This window comes from Eurosta solidaginis, chromosome 4 (genome assembly GCF_040869045.1).
Source record: "Eurosta solidaginis isolate ZX-2024a chromosome 4, ASM4086904v1, whole genome shotgun sequence".
NCBI classification, from domain to species: Eukaryota; Metazoa; Arthropoda; class Insecta; order Diptera; family Tephritidae; genus Eurosta; species Eurosta solidaginis.
In genome coordinates, this window is record NC_090322.1 from 184116283 (window position 1) to 184137779 (window position 21497).

General features: G+C 37.6%; 2 protein-coding genes across 22 annotated transcripts in view; one reads left to right on the plus strand and one right to left on the minus strand.

Moving 5' to 3' along the window:
- Positions 1-21497, plus strand: part of LOC137250764 (uncharacterized) — a 411869-nt gene that overhangs the window by 80078 nt on the left and 310294 nt on the right. The gene's annotated exons all lie outside the window — the stretch shown is intronic.
- kirre (kin of irre) overlaps positions 1-21497 on the minus strand; it is a 209961-nt gene that overhangs the window by 74682 nt on the left and 113782 nt on the right. Inside the window, exon 1 of one of the 19 annotated variants that reach the window (XM_067784166.1) lies at positions 17598-17760. The exons of the other annotated variants lie outside the window; for them this stretch is intronic. The gene's annotated coding sequence lies outside the window, so the exon portion shown is untranslated. Of the gene's footprint in view, positions 1-17597; positions 17761-21497 lie in introns of those variants that run through there. 19 annotated transcript variants of the gene reach the window in all.

Below are 21497 nucleotides of genomic sequence, written 5' to 3' on the forward strand. Positions count from 1 at the left end.
CACGCCCATTTAAAAATTTTTTTTTTCAAATTTTTATCAAGAGTCTCAATAGCAGTCCACATGTCAAATTTCATCATTCTAGGTTTATTATTTACTAAATAATCAGGTTTTTTGTATTTTCCAAAATGTTATATATGTATATAAAAAGTGGTCGTTTGAATACCAATCAATTCTGGGTCCAGATAAGCTCGTGTACCAAATTTGGTGAAGATATCTCAATATTTACTCAAGTTATTTTGTTAATGGACAGACGGACGGCCGGACGGACGGACATGGCTCAATCAAATTTTTTTCGATATTGATGATTTTGATATGTGGAAGTCTATATCAATCACAATTCCTTTATACCTGTACAACCAACCGTTATCCAATCAAAGTTAACATACTCTTTGTGCAAAGCACATGGAGTATAAAAATCAAAATGAGCATGAAAATAAACATAAATATAAACATAAACATAATCATAAACATAAATATGAACGAAAACATAAACATAACCATAAACATAAAACAAACACAACATCAGAATTCGTTTTAGAGGTATGGTTCCTGCGGCAAAGTTTCTTATTTTGATCCCTAGAATATGATTTTCACAGAGCAATGGGCGATTTTTTTGCCTCTCCACAAATCGACCCGCCCTAATAAACATAGACATAAATATAAACATAAACATAAACGTAAATATAAACATAAACCTAAACATAAATATAATCATAAACACAAACATAAACATAATAACGATGAATATAAACATAAAAATGAGCGTGAAAATAAACATAAATTTGAACATAAACATAAAAGTAAACATAAACACAAACATAAATATAAGCATAAATATAACAAGTAAGGAAGGCTAAGTTCGGGTGTAACCGAACATTACATACTGAGTTGGGAACTATGGAGACAAAGTAAGGGAAAATCACCATGTAGGAAAATGAACCTAGGGTAACCCTGGAATGTGTTTGTATGACATAGGTATCAAATGGAAGGTATTATAGAGTATTTAAAAAGGGAGTGGGCCATAGTTCTATAGGTGGACGCCTTTTCGAGATATCGCCATAAAGTTGCACCAGGGGTGACTCTAGAATGTGTTTGTAAGATATGGGTATCAACTGAAAGGTGTAATGAGTATTTTAAAAGGGAGTGGCCCTTAGTTGTATATATGAAGGCGTTTTCGAGATATCGACCAAAATGTGGACCAGGGTGACCCAGAACATCATCTGTCGGGTACCGATAATTTATTTATATATGTAATAACACGAACAGTATTCCTGCCAAGATTCCAAGGGCCCTTGATTTCGCCCTGCAAAACTTTTTCATATTCTTCTACTTAATATGGTAGGTGTTACATCCATTTTACAAAGTTTTTTCTAAAGTTATGTTTTGCGTCAATAAACCAATCCAATTACCATGTTTTATCCCTTTTTTCGTATTTGGTATATAATTATGGCATTTTTTAATTTTTCGTAATTTTCGATATCGAAAAAGTGGGTGTGGTCATATTCGTTTTTCGGCCATTTTTTATACCAAAATAAAGTGAGTTCAGATAAGTAAGTGAACTAAGTTTAGTAAAGATATATCGGTTTTTGCTCAAGTTATCGTGTTAACGTCCGAGCGGAATGTCGACTGTGTATAAAAACTGGGCGTGACTTCAACCGATTTCGCCCATTTTCACATAAAACAGTTATCGTCATAGAATCTATGCTCCTACCAAATTTCAAAAGGATTGGTAAATTTTTGTTCGACTTATGGCATTAAAAGTATTCTAGACAAATTAAATTAAAAAGGGCGAAGCCACGCCCATTTTGAAATTTTCTTTTATTTTTGTATTTTGTTGCACCATATCATTACTGGAGTTGAATGTTGACATAATTTACTAATATACTGTAAAGATATTAAATTTTTTGTTAAAATTTGACTTAAACATTTTTTTTTTAAAGTGTGCGTGCTCGTCATCCGATTTTGCAAATTTTTATTTGTTACACATATAGTAAGAGGAGTAACGTTGCTGCCAAATTTCATCATGATATCTTCAACGACTGCCAAATTACAGCTTGCAAAACTTTTAAATTACCTTCTTGGGCGGTGCCGCTCCCATTGTTCAAAATTTTACCAATTTTCTATTCTGCGTCATAAGGTCAACACACCTACCAAGTTTCATCGCTCTATCCGTCTTTGGTAATGAATTATCGCACTTTTTCGGTTTTTCGAAAATTTTAATATCGAAAAAGTGGGCGTGGTTATAGTCCGATTTCGCTAATTTTAAATAGCGATCTGATATGAGTGCCCTGGAACCTACATACCAAATTTCATCAAGATACCTCAAAATTTACTCAAGTTATCGTGTTAGCGGACAGACTGACGTACGGACGGACGGATCATCTTGATCGCCTAGATCATCTTGATACATAGAAGTCTATATCTATCTCTATTAGTTGCCGTTACGGATTACCGTTATGGGAACAAAATTAATATACTCTGTGAGCTCTGCTCAGCTGAGTATAAAAATTAATATAAACATAAACATAAAAATTAGCATGAAAATAAACATAAATATAAATTTAAACATAAACATAGACATAAAACAAAACATAAACATAAACTTAGACACAAACGACAGGCTTTTAACGCTGCCAGATTCTAAGAAATGATCGTTCTAATATCGAACCGACAGTTTCGCATTTACAAATGACTGTTCTCATTTGCAGCTGACCATTCCCAATAACAATGGGCGCTTTAGAATTTTTATTTGACGCTCTCTCTTTATGCTAGAAATTAAACATCAAGTAATTAAAGCCACAAAAAATAAAAAGTAAAAGTCCAAAATGTATTAAGCTGAAACAAAATTAAAACATAAAAAAGGCAATTATAAACTTAATTAACTAATTAAAGTAGTAATGAGTCGCATTTCTATATATCATATTTTTCTACCAACTTCTTATAGAGATATAATATGTATGCATGTGTAGGTAAACAAACATACACATACACAACAACAAAAAATATGTACGCTTAATCTTCCAACGTAATTTTATGTAACATAAGAATTAAATTCGATGAGAACTGACCTCGACTGAGCTAAAGACACAATACAATCTCTGAATATGATAAAATTATAACGGATTGAATTTCTGTTAAGCTCAGAGAATAATAGGAGGGAAATTTGCATACAATGCATACCACAAAGTCTTATGGCTGATAGTTTTGAATACCGCAATATCAAACTCTTTTCGAGCAGTGTTTCTTCAAGGTCCCCAAGAAGCGTGGAGTGATTGAGCGTGTCGAAAGCTTTTCGCAGGTCATGTGGTACATGACGATGTGTGGGTGATTGTAATGGCGGCCTATAGTATCATTGCCTCAGACAACCTTGGAGCGCTCATAATTTAGGAATCCATGTGTAAAATATATGTGTTATAGTATTATCACGAATTGTATATATATAAATATGTAGGTAGATAGTCGGAAAAGTACGTACTCGCATACATAAATGTGCGAGGATGTCATTCTTTATAGATATACACATTCGGGTGGTCATTATAAATAAAATACACTTTTTTTTCAACTCCTGTCAGACGGTAATACCTGGGTCGAAAATATTAAATACATTTTGGTTCTGATTATAGTCGGTTTAGGGTTTGTCGAACAGGGCATCCAATCTCAGATTGCCCTATGAAAATTCAATCAATTTAAACTTGAACTTCAATCACTGTGCTTGCATATATGCCGGCGAGGTGAGATTTGAAAATGCATTTATTTGATTTATAAGGACCACCCTAATGCACATATACAGCATTGCCCATAGACCATGCATACCAACTGTGGCTTCTGCCACATTTTCCCTCTCAGTATTGGTTTCCGCCGGTACTTGTACAAGTATATATGCGCTGTTCTGACTATGTATTGTTAGCCATGACAGCACCGACTCATAGTGTCATTGAGTCCAGCGAGCTGTTACCTATTGCTCTTGGCCAAATGTTAGTTTGTGGTTTGATTACTGGCTTTTTCCTGCAATTAAATCGATATTAAGTTCCGAAGAGGTCAACGACAAATGGACGAATGGATGGACCGACAAACATACGAAGACTAATTGTAAATGACACGGAAATGTTTGCATACTTGACGACTAATTGTTATTAAGGCAATTGTCAAGGGACGCAGTGTGAGCTAAAGAGTGGGCCGGGGCCCAGGGAAGGGAGGTGTACACAATGAAATGCTAGCAATAATAAAAAGTATTGCTATGACAAATAATATACAAATACAAATGCTTACAAAGTCAGTTATTTGCCTACAAAGTTTGTTACATCGCTATGTATGTGTATACAGTGTTGTGCTTCAGCACAGCAGCGTGAAGTAGTGGTGACTACCTCTTCTTTATTTTCGCTCAGCCTTCAAGCAAATTACGACAGTCGTTTGTTCGCTGTGCTAACTGGCACGAATTGAAAAGGACTAAAAAAACTTAAAACGTTTACGGACCAATATTTTTGGCTGTGTTGGCCTCTCTCCTGTGACTCAAAAGTTGGTCTGATAACAATGTCTTCAGAGCCGCACCATCCTCTTTGATTCGTGGACAACTAACGTTAATGTCGCAGATGGATCGAAGTTGGATCGAAAGGTTTGATAGGGGTTTTCTATCAGGAGTACGATTTAGGTCGTAAGCTCCCGATCATGGCAGCGTTTTCTAAGCAGAAGTTACCGCTATTAATGATGCAATGGATGTGATGCTCTCCAGTGCTACAACGGTTACAGAATTCAATATCTACTCCGGTAGCCGACCGGCTAATAAAGCTCTCAGTTCAACTGTGGGCCCACCTTCCTTATGGTCCCGTTACGCCACCAGTATTATGCTCTTCAATAGATGGACCGCGAGTCAGCTAAGCACTGGGCGGGCATTACTCTTCACGAGACCCTTCTGGTTGGAGGTGCATAGCAGGCTGTATGCAAATCTTAGACACCAGTTGATCTGAATTTTTTCCGATTGGGGGGCAGGTACATATATAAGCGGTAATTGCCTGATGAAAACTCTGTGCTTAAACCTGGATGGAAATTTCAGAAACAAGCCAGCCCCGTTAGGGGATTCAACATTCCAAATGTCTTATGTGTGTTATTGTTATAATAAAAACAGGGTGGTCTCACTAGCCGAAAGCCTTTGGTGATTTTCATTCGACTGTGGTTTTATGTTGCTTGCAGCTCACTTTTCAATTGAATACCTATATCAGACGAATGACGCCACGTTGTGGCCTATTCTCATGTTAGCTCACCATCGAACGATTCTTCGGTGTTTGGCCTGATTATAATTGAACGCAAATATCCGAAAGTAGTAGTTACGAATAGCGACTAAAGCATAGGAACTTCTACACACATTTCCTATTGACGATCCTGTACGAATTCATCATCACGCTGGTTCATAATATGGGCTTTTTCAGAAGTTTTCTTCGGAAATCGAAGAGTGCTCTGGTTTTTTAATGACCTTGTGGTAAGATACTGCGTTTTAAACCCTTAAAATTTCTTTGGGCTTTCACTGCCTGGGGGGAAAAAATTATGAGCAGCAAGTACTCGTGAAGTTCGTTGTGTAAATATATAGGTGTATGTCTAGAAAACTGACTTTTTAAGTTAACTAGAGCTTGCCTAGGGACTGAAACTAAACCACAGCAGAGGTAGCTTTATCAGAAACAAATAACTTCGAATTTTTGGAGTAGATCTGCGTCGGCTTCCTTTCGCTAACAACCGATACCGATAAGTTATTGCTTTTTTATCCGCTTAATATCGACTACAAAGTATTATCGTCGAGGTATTGGTTTGAAAACAGGCTTGTCATCGCTGAGTCATCGGCTTTTTATTGGTTTTTATCGATTTTATATTGAAGTCGATATCTGCTTCATAACAAGCCGATGAGTCGTCGATAACGAATTGGTTACACTCCAAATAGGATCAATAACTTTTTGATATCAAGTCCATAACTTTTTCGAAACAAGTTGTTAACTTTTTCGATAACATATCGATAATTTTTTCGCAAAAAATCAGTGTCTGTTTGATAACCTGTCGACCACTTTTCGAAGTTTTTGATAAATTTTGTACAAATAATTGATAACTTTCCACTAGTAGACCGATAACTTTTCGATAACAGGCTCATATCTCCTCTATATCTCGTCTATAAAACACCTATAACGAACCAATAACTCGTCCATGAGAAATGGATAATACTTATGCCCCTAACCCGTCGATAACAAACCGATAACTCATCGATAACACACCGTTAACACTTCGATAGCAAATTGATAACACGTCTTGCCTTAATTTGCTGTCTGATTTCGCTCATATCAACTATACCACGAGCACTCTGACCACATCAAGTAAGCTGCAATGCATTGGCTACACCACGCCTATATTCTGTATTTTCCCATGGGTGTCTAGGACGCTTTTGTAGGTACAATTCTACTGGACTTAATGTTTTGCACATCACTGTATCTATTTACACGCTTATTCGTTGGACTGACACTCCAATTACCGTTATCACTTGACTGTACCTTTGTGCATGTTTACTATCTTGTTGACATGTGCTTCACCAGCCTAAAAGCCCGCAATTAATATTGCACTTGATAAATACATGATGAACATGCTTATAAATGTAAATACCATTACAAATTATTATCCAGCAATCGAAAGCTTCAAGTGGCCTGTCCTGCCAAAGCAATTAGTTCATTTGATGTACGCGTCTGTTCATTCGGTGTGGTAAAGCCACTAACCGACAATCATTGCTTTGTTTACAATCGTAATGAGGTTTAACAAATCCACTATCAATACTCACTCTTTATCTCCCTAATGCTGCCTGCTTCATATTTCCGCACACCGTACAAGTGCTGCATTTAAGTTAATTAATATTCCTGAGACGCCACCGCCAAGAACGCCAGAGCGGCAAAAAACTTTAGCAACAACTAATGATGAAATTAGTAGGTGAAAAGCGGACATGGAAGAAGAAAACTATGTTTGTGTTCTTCTCTAATCAGTTGAGCGAAAGGCTAAATGAAGCTTACGCACGCATTGTTAGCGATGGAAGATCTCAAATAATTTATTTCCTGTTTAAATGTCAGTTTGATAGCAGAAACGAATATTCGTGCTGATTAGGCAGTGAGTCTGCCAATGCAAGAGAGTTTGTCAGAGTAAGATAAATAGATTATTAATGAGTTCACTATTTTAAAAGTATTTACCATTTTAATTTGTGCTGTCAAAACTTGAAATTCTATTTTAATCTTGCTATCAGTTGTTTGCTTTTGTTATATGGTTGGTAGACTGGGACTGGTTAAAATATGAACCTATATCTGAAAATTTTTTTGCGCTACATATTTGAACTTAGCAAATTTGGTTTAAAATTAAGATTATGCCGGTTTTTGTGGAAATGAGTGAGCAAAGCTTGGTTTCAATTTTAAACCAGAGGAGTTATCAATTGTATTTAAAAAAACGAGCGGTCCGCCAGCAGGTTTCGAACGGATGTGATCTGAATCACAGTCATACTAAGCTATCACGTAAGCAATAAGTTTAATTTTAATGGTTTAAATAAATAGTTTTGTAGGGAAAATTTTTTCAGTTAAAGTTTAATGGTTTTGGTTTAAAACAAGAAGTATCTACAAGTAGCTATTTTTAGATTTTTTTAAACCCCTAAATTGAGAGGTTTCCAACATTGTAAAAAATAGTATATACAATTGTTTAAACCGATTAATTGCTTTAAATTCAGCCTCAAAATCTTAATCGTCTGAGTTGGTGTATTTCGTGGGCCATGAAATGAGGAAGGCACAGATTCGCTGTTGGCTATATAACGCCAGGCAAGGTTCTTTAACAAATTATTCATCAGCGTCGAGCGCAGATTTCACCATGCTATAAATAAAGGTTTCGCCAGACAGCATTTTCCAATGTGAAGCGGCTGATTGATGTTATTGTTGTTGTAGCGACAAAGGTTTTGAGGAGTGTTATCAATGTTGAAAGTCCTTTGCCAGATATAGCTAGGAAGGACAGTTGATTTACTACTCACACCATTACACATCTTTTCGCTAGAGCACTGAACTTGCATTCGTTCTAGCAATACGAGTCAAGGGTAAACATTTTTTAAATGCTTAAATATCTCAGAAATCAACGGGCTTATTGCGACGTGCCATACCAATACTAGCACTTTTAAAATTTTATACAAAGGAGTTCGATGAAAAAAAAATTTGGAAGTGCTAGTTTTCGGGTAAAAGAGCAACAGTAAAACTAATCAAACTGACTAGTTTGTATTAGCATAACGGGTGCGATGAGAACGTCCAAGTACAGCAGTACTTATTGCCGTAATCAAAATACTTTCCTTCCCCATTCTAATACAGGACGGCAACACTTGCTGTACTCAGACTTCAAAATATCTCTGACTTAAAGAGCGGAAAGATGAAAGTAATAAGAAAACTTATAGGAAATCCCGCATTTCAATCACATGTCCTCTTCATATTCGGATGGATTAACATTTGATGACCGAAAATCGGGAGCTGGCATCTATGTGCCAAACTTTAGGAAATCGATACGAATGGGATGCTACCCCACTATTTTTCAGCCAGAAATCCATGAAGTAGAAGTTTGCTGTAAAGAATATTTACGAAGGGGTTTATTCTCGAGGAATATTCTCATTATGTCAGACAGTTAGGCAGCCTTGTATGCATTGCAGTCTTACATACTTATTTCAAGGATAGTGGATGAATGCATAGGAGTCCTAAATGATTTGGAAGCCTAAACCATGTTTTTGTCAGGAAGGGGTAGGATGCGTACAGTAACATGAAGCTAATGAACATGCAGACTACTTAGCTATGGAGGTTGCTATAGCAGCATTCTTTGGTTAAGATCACTTCTGTCAACTCACAAAAGCGTACACAATGGAAACCATAAGTAACAGGGAAACAAAGCAGTTTAGACAACATTGGATTGGGTGTCCCAAGAAAAGAAAAAAAGCTACGAGAGTATCAGTCAAACTTATTAAACTAAGTAGAATTTGAACTCTCACTAGGTACTCTTCTGCAGTTTACGATATCACCTATCGGTCGCTTTGTGGGCTGGAAGAATGAGACGCGCGTTCGCATTCTCTGCGAATGCGTCGCTCTAGCAAGGCAGATATCTAGATGGCGTGACTCTAAATCCCTTGATGATACGGAGTAAAAAGTCTGAAGCGGCACTTAAATACATCAAAAGCCAGAAAATACAAAAAAATCAAGCACAAAATGTCCAAATTATGGTGGCAGAGCATCGTTGCCTAATGACTATAATAATATAATTGGTATAGATTGGAACGATTTTCCGTCATCCCTTGTCAAATTTGGTTTCGAGACCAACCCGTTCCGATGTTGTGCCGTCATCAGTGTCGATTTTCGTTCTGATCTGTTGTTGTCATTTGTCTTGTATTTATATTTCGTAGGTACATGAGCAGGTATTGTAAAAATTGATGCTTGTGTATATTTATTTATATGTGCTGTGTGTTAATTTAGAACCGAGGGTGGTTTTTACTGATCGTTTTGTGTGGTTGACTGAGGCAGGTAAAAGTCAGTAATTCTAGTCGTTTGTCCTTCTTTGTTGGTTTGTTTTGTGCTTGTCTGTTGTACCTGTGTCAATACTTTGTTTCCTGGAAACAAGTTTTAAAGGCTCAAATATTGTGTCAAAAATTGTGTTTATCTGTTCGTTTATTATTCTACCGTCGAATGTTTTCTGTTTGTAGATTTCCATGTTTTCGAGTACGTTGAGACGTCGGCCGTTTGCTTGTATGTGAAGGACCCTCACTGTTTTATTGATATTTGCTGGGGAATACTAATTTTCGACCATGTGATTCGCGACTCTGGTATTATGTTTGGATTCCGTTTTTTTTGTTTAATCTCTAATATGTTCTCTGAACCTCGTTCTTATTTATGGTCCCGTTTGTCCTATATAACTGTGTTGGCAACCGCAGGTAAGCTTGTATACGCCGCGGCTGCTAAATGGGTCCTCTGAGTTAGTGTTAGTTCTTAGTTTTCACCCTAGATTGTTCTATGTTTTGAACACTTTGTTAATGTTGTATTTTTTTAAAGAAGTCTGCCCATTTATATGTCGCTTTTCCAGTGATAGTCGTCCAGTTGTTATTATTTTCCTTTTCATTATTTCTTTTTGGTTCTCCATGCGTCCTTCTAAGCTTCTCTCCTAGTGCTTTTTTATATCCGTTTTTTGCAGCAATTTTATATATTACTTCAAGCTCTCTCTTATATGCCTCTTGTGTAAGAGGCGTCCTTTCCAGTCTATGTACCAAATGCCTTAATGCCGCATTTTTATGCTCTTGGGGGTGATTTGAGGTATTATGTATTGTTGTGTCGGTGGTCGTTGGCTTTATATATATGTATGGGTCGTAATTAAATCTTTTGGCAACTTTATCAATATTTATCGTGAGGTCTAGATAGTTAATTCCTCCGTCTTTTTCGGTTTTCATTATGAATTTTATATTCCCATGCTGCTTGTTGAGGTACTCCAGTATCTACAAGCTCTTCGTTATTAGTAGTTAAAACGCATATTATGTCATCCACGTATCTAACATAAAATGACACGCCTAATTTGGCCTTCAGCTCCTGTATGTATAACCGGTATAGATATACATAGATGAGGACATTGATTTAAGTCGATTTTAGCCGAACTTAGGTTTCCTTACTACTTTATTGACTTTGTTCGCTTCTTCTTACTTTATTCCAATTTTTCTACTTATTTTTTCCACCACATGAACTCTATAATTACCAAAAACTATTTATTATTAATATTTCATGCATGCATAATTATCTCTTATTTATTTATATTTCTCGTTGTCTTCTTCATTTAATGTTTCCTGTTTAATTTCAGTAGTCTATCTTTTGTTACGCTCCTACATTTCTTCCAAGAAATATTTAACATTTTTTATTTTGCTTCTTCTTTACTATAAATATTCATTGTACTTGCTTGTCAACTCAAATGTCCTTTGCATTGACTTTTCCTTTTTATTGCCTTTGCTTCCATGAATTTGCAAGGCACTTTTGACCTCATCGGATTTCATACTTTCATTAACTTATCATACTAAATATCATCCGCATCAAGTTTGTTTTTTTATTTTGTCGTTTTATATGAATTTTTTTCATTCTCCCACCATTTTCCTTCCATCTTTATTTGTCAGCCACAACAATAAGCGAAGCACTATAAATTTTCAATACAAAAGCACACCACTTCCCTGTGAGCGCTCAATCCCCCATTCAGCACTTTAATCTGTCACACAATTCACTTTCTTGTGGTAAATAAGGCCTACTAACACACAACACCTACACACATATACACACAAACAAAGGCCACCATTATTTTTCACCCATTAAGCGTATATTGTAGGAATAGGAACGCACTTTAAAATGAATGCCTTATCGGTTGCACTCAACATTAAGAGCCAGCCAGCCACCTGCGTTTTTTTGTTCCTATTTGCTATTTCATTGTGTAAGATCTGACTTCTCGCTAAATTTAATGTTTGCATCGGAAATCATCGTCGCATTTACATATACATATATAAATTTTATATTTTTATTACAATTGTCATGAATACTTTTATGCAGATAAATGATTGTCGCAGCACTCTATAACTGTTGGTGTGTGAGTGTTGGGCTGGCTGTGTGGGTTTGTGTTAAGTCGAAGGACAACTAAAACGATTTTTATTGGATTTACGTTTTCACGTCTGTGTAAAACGATGGTGGCTCGATACGATAAATGGGTATAATGGCCCAATGTCACTCTCTTTGTGTTGACTGAATTCTTAAGTGCGCATAAACGTTTGTCCTAACTAACACGAGTTACAGCAACAATGGTAAATGTCATGTTCAGCATAAAGTGTGCAGATCCTTGTGGACTTTGAAATGCTTGCCACCAAAGCTCCAGTTGCACATTTTCCCATGCATAAATTTAACACGATTATTAGTGTGTGTATATATATATGTATATATGCAAAATATACTCGTACCCTGCAAAAAATCGTGCGATGTATCCCTAAAGAGAGCGGTCTGCGACTGATCTCTTTTGTCCACATTGGGGTATAATTGATCCCGTCTAGTCCCTTTTGGGTATATTTGGCATCAGTCAGCTTGAAATTTATGTAGCTAATTGAAAAAAAAAAAAACAATAAAAAACAAACAGCAACGAAATGAATAAAATAAAAAGATCAAATGTGATTGAATAGAATTATTTAAGAAAAATGCGGAGCTGTATACCGAACCTAAAATACTAGGACCATATGTTCCACTATTGTAATATTTGTGTTTTGTTATTGCGCAACACCAATATGAAAAAAAATTAGAATTTTAATTTAAAGAATTTAAAATCCGTAAGAATTCCCGTACGAGTAGAAAGACAGTACCCGCAGGGGTACAAAGAGGACGCGTCGAACAGTACCCGTAAGGGTATAACGGAGAGTAGAAAGAGGACTTGTCCGACAATACCCGCAGGGGTACAAAGAGGACGCGTCAAACGGCAACCGTAAGGGTATAACGGAGAGTAGAAAAAGGATCTGCTCGAGAGTACCCGCAGGGGTACAAAGAGGGCGTGTCGAACAGTATCCAAAGGGGTACAAAGAGGAAGTGCCGAACAGTATAAAAAGGATCTGTCCAACAGTACCCGTAGGGGTATAAAGAGGACACGTCCGACACTACCCGTTCAGGCATGTACAGGTACAATTGTTCTCTCCATAGGACATGCTCAAACAAAAGGGATCACTGCAACCCACATAAAGAGATCAGAACTGGCTACAGTCGCATATTGCTTTGCGACTCATCCCGGATTCATCCTAGACTAATCGCATTTTTTGCAGGGTATGAATCGAAACACAGGGTGCTGTATAATCAACCATCATATATCTGCCATCCGCCAAAGGTCCTGCGTTTAATTTAAAGAAAAAGTTAAACCAAAATATTTACGAAAACGTTTTTTGTACGGGATCGGCAGCTGTATGCCAAACACTATAAGTGCATTTCTGCCATGGAAAGCTTCGCATCGGAATTCCTTTGCCTTGTAGATGCGGTTCGGGCCCCACTGTACAAAAAATGCCGTGAGTACCAAGTACTCGTGAAATTCCATGTGCCAAAAAATACAGGTGTATGTCTAGAAAACTAATGTTTTTAAGTTAACTTAATCTCTCCCCGGGGTTGAAGTTAAACGGCAACACAGGTAGCTTTACCAGAAACAAAAAATTGCTTGTTGTTATTGTTGCGTTAACAGTGCTTCGCCCCATTCAATGGGTGCGAACACTCACGAATTGTCATCATTACGTATGTCGGGGTTGATTCAGGACAATCTGTTACCATATCCAGAACGAAGTTGGGCCAGTGTGACTCGTGTCTCCCTTGGTAGTGTGCTTTCTGCTTCTGCAAGCGTAGGATAACGGGGTTCACCGGACGCGTCCTGGCAAAAGCGTTTATATATTTTTTGTGGATTTGGCCTAAGGCCTTCTCTTGCTCATCTGGATCAAACCGCTTTGTTAGCAGGCATCGCATCTCATCATAGTGCTTATGTTCCTTTAACTCTCCTGGAGGCGGTGCTAGATCAATCGGTTGTTTGCTTTTTGGCGTCACCACCTAGGTGGTGTTCAGAGGTAATAAAGAGAAATCCCGTGGTAATTCTGATTGCAGCATTTCGACACAATTGCATCCTTTTCCAGTATGTGTTTTTAAGACCAGGCGACGAAACTGGTCATGCGTAACACGCGAGCGGCCAGGCAATTGCTTTGTACGTAGTGAGCAACGTTACTTTATCTTTTTCCCATGTGCTGCCGGCCAGCGACCCGAGAATTTTGCTGCGACTTTGTACTTTAGATACAATTTCGGTGGCATGCGCCTACGTTCAGTATTTGCCTCATCCGTTCCTTCCACGTCGTAAAAATAGTGAGCATGGATTTGGTCGGCGATAATGACAGGTCGCGTAAGGTGAAGAAACTAGAAAGACTGAGAAGATAGACGATTCATTATCCCCAGCGGGTTAGGGGGCTTAGAATATGCCCACGGCAGGTATACTTGTTGTGAGTGACGACTAATATACCAAATCGTCAAATAGCTCCCGAGGTAGTCGGGCTAGTACTTTATCGGCGCTTGTTAACGGAACGTACCAGATTTGCATCCGACAAAGGACCATCAAAATCGATAACACTCCCTAGGACCTTCGGAACAACAGGAGATAGTTTATTCTAGACACTAGTTCATCCATTGGACGACCAGGTCGTCGGCGTAGGATATTATAGTAACTCCTTCTGGTGGAGAAGGGAGCTTTGATATGTAGACATTAAACAGAAGCGGAGATAGGACAGCGCCATCTGGTACACGATGTTTAATTCTCATATGCTTTGCATTTTGTTCTTAAATTGAACAGACGCTTGCCGTCCATTCAGATAATTTGCGGTACATATTTTTAGAGAAAGGGAAGGTTTGAACCTTTTTTGTCTTGGAGTAGCGTGCAGTGGTTGGCTGTGTCAAAGCAAAAAAAAACAAACACATAACACGCCGATAACACGCTGGTAACAAACCAATTATAAATCTATTAGTTTTCGATAACACGCCCATAGCGGGTCGATAATTTGTCGATAACAAATCGATACATTTCCTATAAATATCGATACCTTTTCGATAACTATCGATAATTTTCGTTACTCGCTGCTAAATCGATAAATTTTCCAAAAAAATAAATTATTTTTTGATAAAAAAAGCGACAACCCTTGTTATCAATAGCTAGTTAAAACACTTCAAGAACAAATCGATAATTGCTGCATACCTTCCGATAACATACCGATAACTCGATAACCGATAACAAACACTCAGATGACGAATTGATAACACGCAGTTTGGTTCGGTATCGGTATCGGTTCCGGCTTAGGTTTTGCCTTCAATCTTGTCTCCTAATCTTTAATTTCTCTCCCCTCCTGTTCTTTTTATTCTTCCTTTCACGTTTGCACCTTTGCTTCAGTTCCCTTTTATTCCCTTTCCTTTGTCCCCACCTTCTGTATTCCCCAATACAGCATAACACTTCCCAAAGCTCGTTTACGATTACCGTGAGAAAAATATCGCTACACATCAAAAATTAGAAAGTGCACCGCCACAAATGTGTTTCATTTAAAACAGCGGTCTAGGGGGTTTAGTATATACCCGCGGCAGGTATGCCGGCCTAAAAAGGCGACTAAGATACCGAAATTGATTCGACGGGTTGCCAGCCTATCTTATAGTTTCTCCAACTCAATTGCCAACCTCACCTACCCGTGTAGAAAACCGTTTCTTTAACAGTCGGAGCTCTGGCGACCACAAGCTCTTCATGGATCGGGAGTGTTGGAGGGCGGGATAGCCTTGAAGGTTTCATCTGGTCATACTAAAACGTTCCTGAGATGGTCGGGCTAGTACCTTAATGGTGCTTGTTACCGAAAGATACGGTAGGGAGGTCAATTGAAATTATCGAAAATAGAAAGGAAGAGTTTAACTGACGAAATTTGAAAGAAACTGCCGCTGCTTTTTTTTTGTTAGCTGCTGTACATACATGGATACATTTGCAACTGCACTGGTGGAAAATAGAGCCATAGCGCAATTCTAAACTCTTGGATTGCAAACAATTTCTCCTGACACGGGCTTAAATAGTCAGAAGTAATGTAATGCAGTAGGAATTACTTCGTAACTTTCCACAAAATATATCTTAAAACAATATACCACGTCCTACAAGATCTTTAAAAAAAATTGCTTATATTTTTCCAAAATGCTTGAAAACTATAAACCAAATACTGGTTAAATATGCTTGCAGTTTGTTTGTTTGCGCTACTGAATCCAATGTGTTTGCTGTCGTTATTAGTGTAATTGCGCTTGGACGTATAACTAGCATAAAGTGACGTCACTTCTTGGTATTAACGCAACGGTTCAACGCTATAATGTATTACACCTTACTGAATTGCATTTACTGAGTGCTACACGTGCATGCGTACTTTTCTACTTATCTATTCAATTGGTTTTGATTATTGTTGGCTCTTTCTTGTTGCTGGTGCTGTTGTGGAACTGTTGATGTGCAAAACTTTTCCATTTACCATTTTAAAGGAGCACTTTAGCACTATTGATCGTTTGTGTAGCGATGAAAGTCCTTACTTTCTTCTGCGGACAGCATTCACTGAAGTGTTGCGTTTTCAAGAAGTTCATTATGCAATGTTGCCAGATTGCTGCAGAAACTTACTGAATGTAAGTCAAGTGGTGATAAAATAAAAACGAAGGTCAAAAAATTGTTAAGTAGCAAGATAACAACTTTTAAGACGCTATAAAGAAAAAATAAGAGCTTAGGTAATATATTATAATGTAGTTTATGTGTGTGGGGCTTGAGTTGTATTTGACAGGCGCGGGCAGTTGGCAACGCTAAAGGGCTTATTTTTTCCTTACAGGGCATGCCAAATACAACTTAAGCCTTACGCACATAAACTAAATTATAATATACGGGCCGTACCCGTGCGCAACGAACCTAAAAGTCTCTTATCCAATATCTACAGAAATCAGCTGTTCTATCAATCAATTAAAACTTACAGCTTGCGCTGCCATTTGGCGTATGAGAGCAACTGCCGGTAATGCAGTGCAAATATTCACAATAGTACCATAGTACAAATAGATTTCTTTGTGTGCGCACAGTCGTTTATTTTTAGTAAATTATTTTAATAAAATATAGCTAAACAAAAGCACTACGACGAAAATTGCCCAAAGCTCGCTAATAGCCCGAAGCTCCATCTTTACAACCAAAACTTTATTTGTAGATTTGAATTCCAAATAAGAGCGAAAAAGGGACCCGCACATAAAAACAGCAATTAGAAATAATATATATGATTACCTAAGGGCTTTTTTTCCTTATGACACCAGTGGAGTGTATTGAAGAAAGTTTAATGATGTTCTATACAAGCTTCAGGTAGATATAAACTTAGTGCAGAGAATGAGACTTTAACGGGTTCGCTGGGTTGGTCTTTTGATGTGAGTGAATACAGAAGCTACGTGGCAGGAAACACGAAAGTGAACGACCTCCAGTGAGCAGGAAGCAACAATGGAAGGAAAAACTTGATCTCCCTTCGTGTTTACAATTGGCGACAGTTGTGGGTAAGAAGGAATCAAAGGTGTACTTTCCTTCGATGATGATGTAAAAAGGATTTGGAAATAAATCTTCACTGTAGAAAGTCAGCTAAGAGAAACTTCCATCGGGGAGCTTGTATAAGAAATCCAAATGCGGCCTATGTAAAACCCTTTCCCATTGTCCGAAAGAAAAAAACTGTTTTACGGGATGTTGGTTGAAAAAACACAAAGCGCGATAACCTTCGAAGAGATTTTAGGCCAAACTTCTCTTCCAATTAGCGTCGTGCGCCTTTTTGAATTTTTTCCACAAATTGGCGGAGCTGGATCTACATGTTTTACGCCGAATCCGAACGACATCTGCAGGGCAAATGAGTTTTCACTGAGAAGCTTTCCATGGCAGAAATACACTCGCTTTGAAAAACTTTCTTTTATCATGGTTTATATTACTTCTCTAATTAATCACTGAAAGAAGAAGAGATACCAAGGAGCATTAAAAGAAGGGAAAATTACCTGCTTTTGATGATGGCCTAAAGAATATGCGTGACAGTTTCTCGGGACCCAGATGAAAAAAATCTTAAAATAGTTCGTTGAAAACGCAGACGCTTCGCCAAGCACCTCCACACCCCACCGCAGTTGAAGTCAGAGCTGTAATAGCAGCTTAATTATCAGAGTGGATGTTAAACTCTGATTTGACAGCATTCGATCCACAACATCCTTAATCCGTTTCAACTTTTGATTGAAAAACGTCGCAGTGAACAGGCAGCATGAGATTGGAGTTTACATTGGCCTTATGATAAAAAGTTGTCACGAACCTTTTTTTCCAACTTCAACACAGCGGCGATTAAGTTAACTAGTCGAATGCCTCCAATGAGTCCCAGTCCTCTCTCGAGTGAACGACTAAGATGAAACTTGAACAGAGTGCAGTTGTTGGCATACAATAGTTTGTGCTGTCTGATTAAAAGTCGAAGTTAGCAAGTACATAAGGTGTTGTTTGATGTTGTAAAGAACGCGTCAAGAGGTCTCACCAACTGTTAAGCTGCAGCCGGTAATGCTAGAGTAGGGGTCGGTTTAATAGCGCCGTTGTTACCAGCTAGCGTTGTCAGTTGAACTGACAGTAGCGTTTTGGAAATGACTTGATTACTTTCCAGATACTAAAACCTTTCAGACAGTTCCAGCAGCAGGCACAATTGACAGATGCAGATAGTGTTATAATATAGATATCCTTGTGAAAAGAACAAATCCAGTTTTGTCAGGATACCGGGCCAGTACCAACATGACCCTGCCAACCTAACAACCATCACCAGCCATTAAAAACATCAAGTGGAATGTCGTGGTTTGCGAGTTAATTTGCGTAGGCAAACACTGTCTTCTAGCTTTAACATAAGCTAGTTTATTACCACCTCCCACCTGAGAAGAGAAGGCAAAACACACCCGTAGTGTACCTTTGCACATGTTTGTCTCGGTTGTGGCAACACGCCACTCTGATATTGAGTTCTGTTGGATAGCTTTATTAATGGCCTTAGCTAGAGCTCCCTCGACTCCTAAACCAACGAGCACACTTTCGATGGTCCCAGTTTGAATGAAGATGCTCCGTTCTAAAAATTGTATCTAGTGCAATTCACAGATGACAGCAGAAAAAAAGGAGGTCCCGCTTTGTTGAGAAGCGCTTGCAAGATCTTGGTATTTCTATTTGGTGGCCGTTATCATGGTGGCTTAGATATTGCGAAATCCTGTCACGATAAGCCAGTTCGTATCTACGCAAAAGTTTACTTTAGAAATCCGCCTATCGCACATCCCTCATTGATCTTCCATAATTGCCGTACAATCATTTGTTATAATTTCATCACCAATTTGTTAATTGAGCTCATTATTTTTCTACAGCAAACGATTTCTACTAAAAAAGAACAAAAAAAAAAAAAAAATCGAAAAAACTTAAACCTGACGTTTGACAATTCTTCAAAGCGTGCACATACATACTTACATACTTTCCATTGGTAGCAATGCTGAGAATGCAGAGCATTTCCGATGACGGCAAGGACGATAATGCGAATACGCTTGGCTTTTGCATTATGCAGCAATGTCAATAATTCCAATTTATTTTTAGCGAACAAGCATTTTACATACACATATGGGAGTGGAAAGACACGGGAGTGAGTGAGATGGCGCTGACTATGAAGAACGATTGCAAGTGACTTGCCATTGCAGCCAACAAATGCATTTGAAGGCAAAATAAACGTGCGCCATGACTGCGCGCAATTTGAAAATAATATTTTATGCATGTGTGTTAATTTAGGATGTCCTATTTTTTTACTCAATGTTTTAGGTAAAAAAAAAAATGATACTGCTGCATTGCAAAATACGTAGGTAGTATTGTAACACTACTGGGAAATATCTCGGAAGTAAATACCCCAGTGGGTTAGAGGGCGTAGAATATACCCGCGGCAGGTATGCCTGTCGTAAGAAGCGACTAAAATACCAAACTGATTTAAGGGGTTGTGTAGCGCAACCCTCTGCAGGGGTTGCCAGCGCAATTTATAGCTTCTCCAACCCAATTGTCAATCTCATCTACCCGTGGCTTTCATGTGATCATAATAAATCGTTCCCGAGATAGTCGGGCTAGTACCTTAATGGTGCTGGTTACTGGAAAGTACCAGTTCTGCATCCGGCAGCAGACCACAAACATCGATAACACTCCCCAAAACCTTCGGAGAGTGTCCCTATCGCTACAACAACAACTACAACAATATCTCTGAAGTAATCGGATTTTTGAGGAGCAAAGTGATCTGTAACTATGTCTTCTTAGTCACAGTGATATTTTTTTAGGCTGTGACTGCACTATGATAGAAGAATTGAATGATCTAAGTCGCAGTTCACTATCATCCACGATTTGTGCTGCTAGATGTCGCAGTAACCTACGCAAGGGCCCTCACTAGCAGTTTATTGCAACATAATGCAGCATATATGAGCGCGGGTACACGGATTCATATTATCGCAGCTAATTATTCCTGTGACGAGATCTGTAATTGGGCCTGGGGTCGCCATTGATGCGTGATTGTAAAGGAGACGAAAGTGCCGCCACAGTCAGCCACAGCGAATTCTTCAATCAATAACCTGTTGTGACAAAAAGAGGAATATTTGCCGACTTTAGTATAATTGCACCATAAGCTTCTCAACAAAGATGCACATAGTTTTCGCCAAGGTTAAAAAGCATGTAAATCTCCCCATTCAAGCTCGCAGAATTCTATATTAGATTTTGACTTGTTGTAAGTTCAGTGAAATCGACTCTGATACTGGTTTTGTGATGGGTTAACTTGTAAGATATCAATCTTCTGATGTTCAGAAGTATAAACTAGAGCACTTAAGTTTCTTTCCCCTTATCGTCTGCACAGTATCCGCAGTATTTTCGGAACAGGCCACAAAGCCTATTGATGATAGAACAGTGTCACAAGTTTAAGCAGAACTTAGTATAAGAAATGAGATAAACTGAGTTAAGCAAGGAAACAAATACAAGCAGGATAGCCAAGTGGTTAAGGCAACTGCAGTTTCACCGTGTGATTCGTGGTTCGAATCTCGGTGAAACCTTTGATAACATTACGAAATTGCCGGGTGATGAATTGGTGGCGGTTTTCGAAATGGTACCATCGCAATATGCCAGTAAATGTTTCTTTCTTTTTTTTCAGTTTCTCTTAGAAAAACATAATAATTGAATACTCAATTATCATAAGCCCGTGTTAAGCTCATGAATTCTTAAATAATAAGTATGATTTGAAAAATGTTTAAATTGCCTTGAAAAAAGTTTCGTTTGAGTTGAGACAAATTGCTTTGAAAATAATTTTATTTGACTTAAAAAAAGTTTAATTAAAAAGAAATGAATTTAATTTGAAAAAAGTGTTATTTGATTTGAAAAATGCTTAATTTGCTTCGGAAAATGTTTACATTGATTTGAAAAAAGTTTATATTGATTTGAAAAAACTTTAATTTCAATTAAAAAATATTTCATATGATTTGAAAAAATTTAATATGATTTTAAAAAAAGTTTTATTTGACTTCAAAAAAAGATAATTTGCATTAACAAAAGTTTCATTTGATTTGAAAAAAATGTTCATTTGACTCGGAAATGTTTAATTTGATTTGCCTTGAATAAAGTTTCAATTGAATAGAAGAAAAGTTTCATTTGACTTGAAAAAGTTTAATTTGATTTGAAAAAAATGTTCATTTGACTTGGAAATGTTTAATTTGATTTGCCTTGAAAAAAGTTTCATTGCATTAGAAAGGTCTCATTCGATTTAAAAAAAATGTTTCATTTGACTTGAAAAAGTTTAATTTGATTTAAAATAGTTTTATTTGGTTTGAAAAAAGTTTCATGTGAGCTTAAAATGCTATATGTTTTACTAACGGTTCTGAACCCAT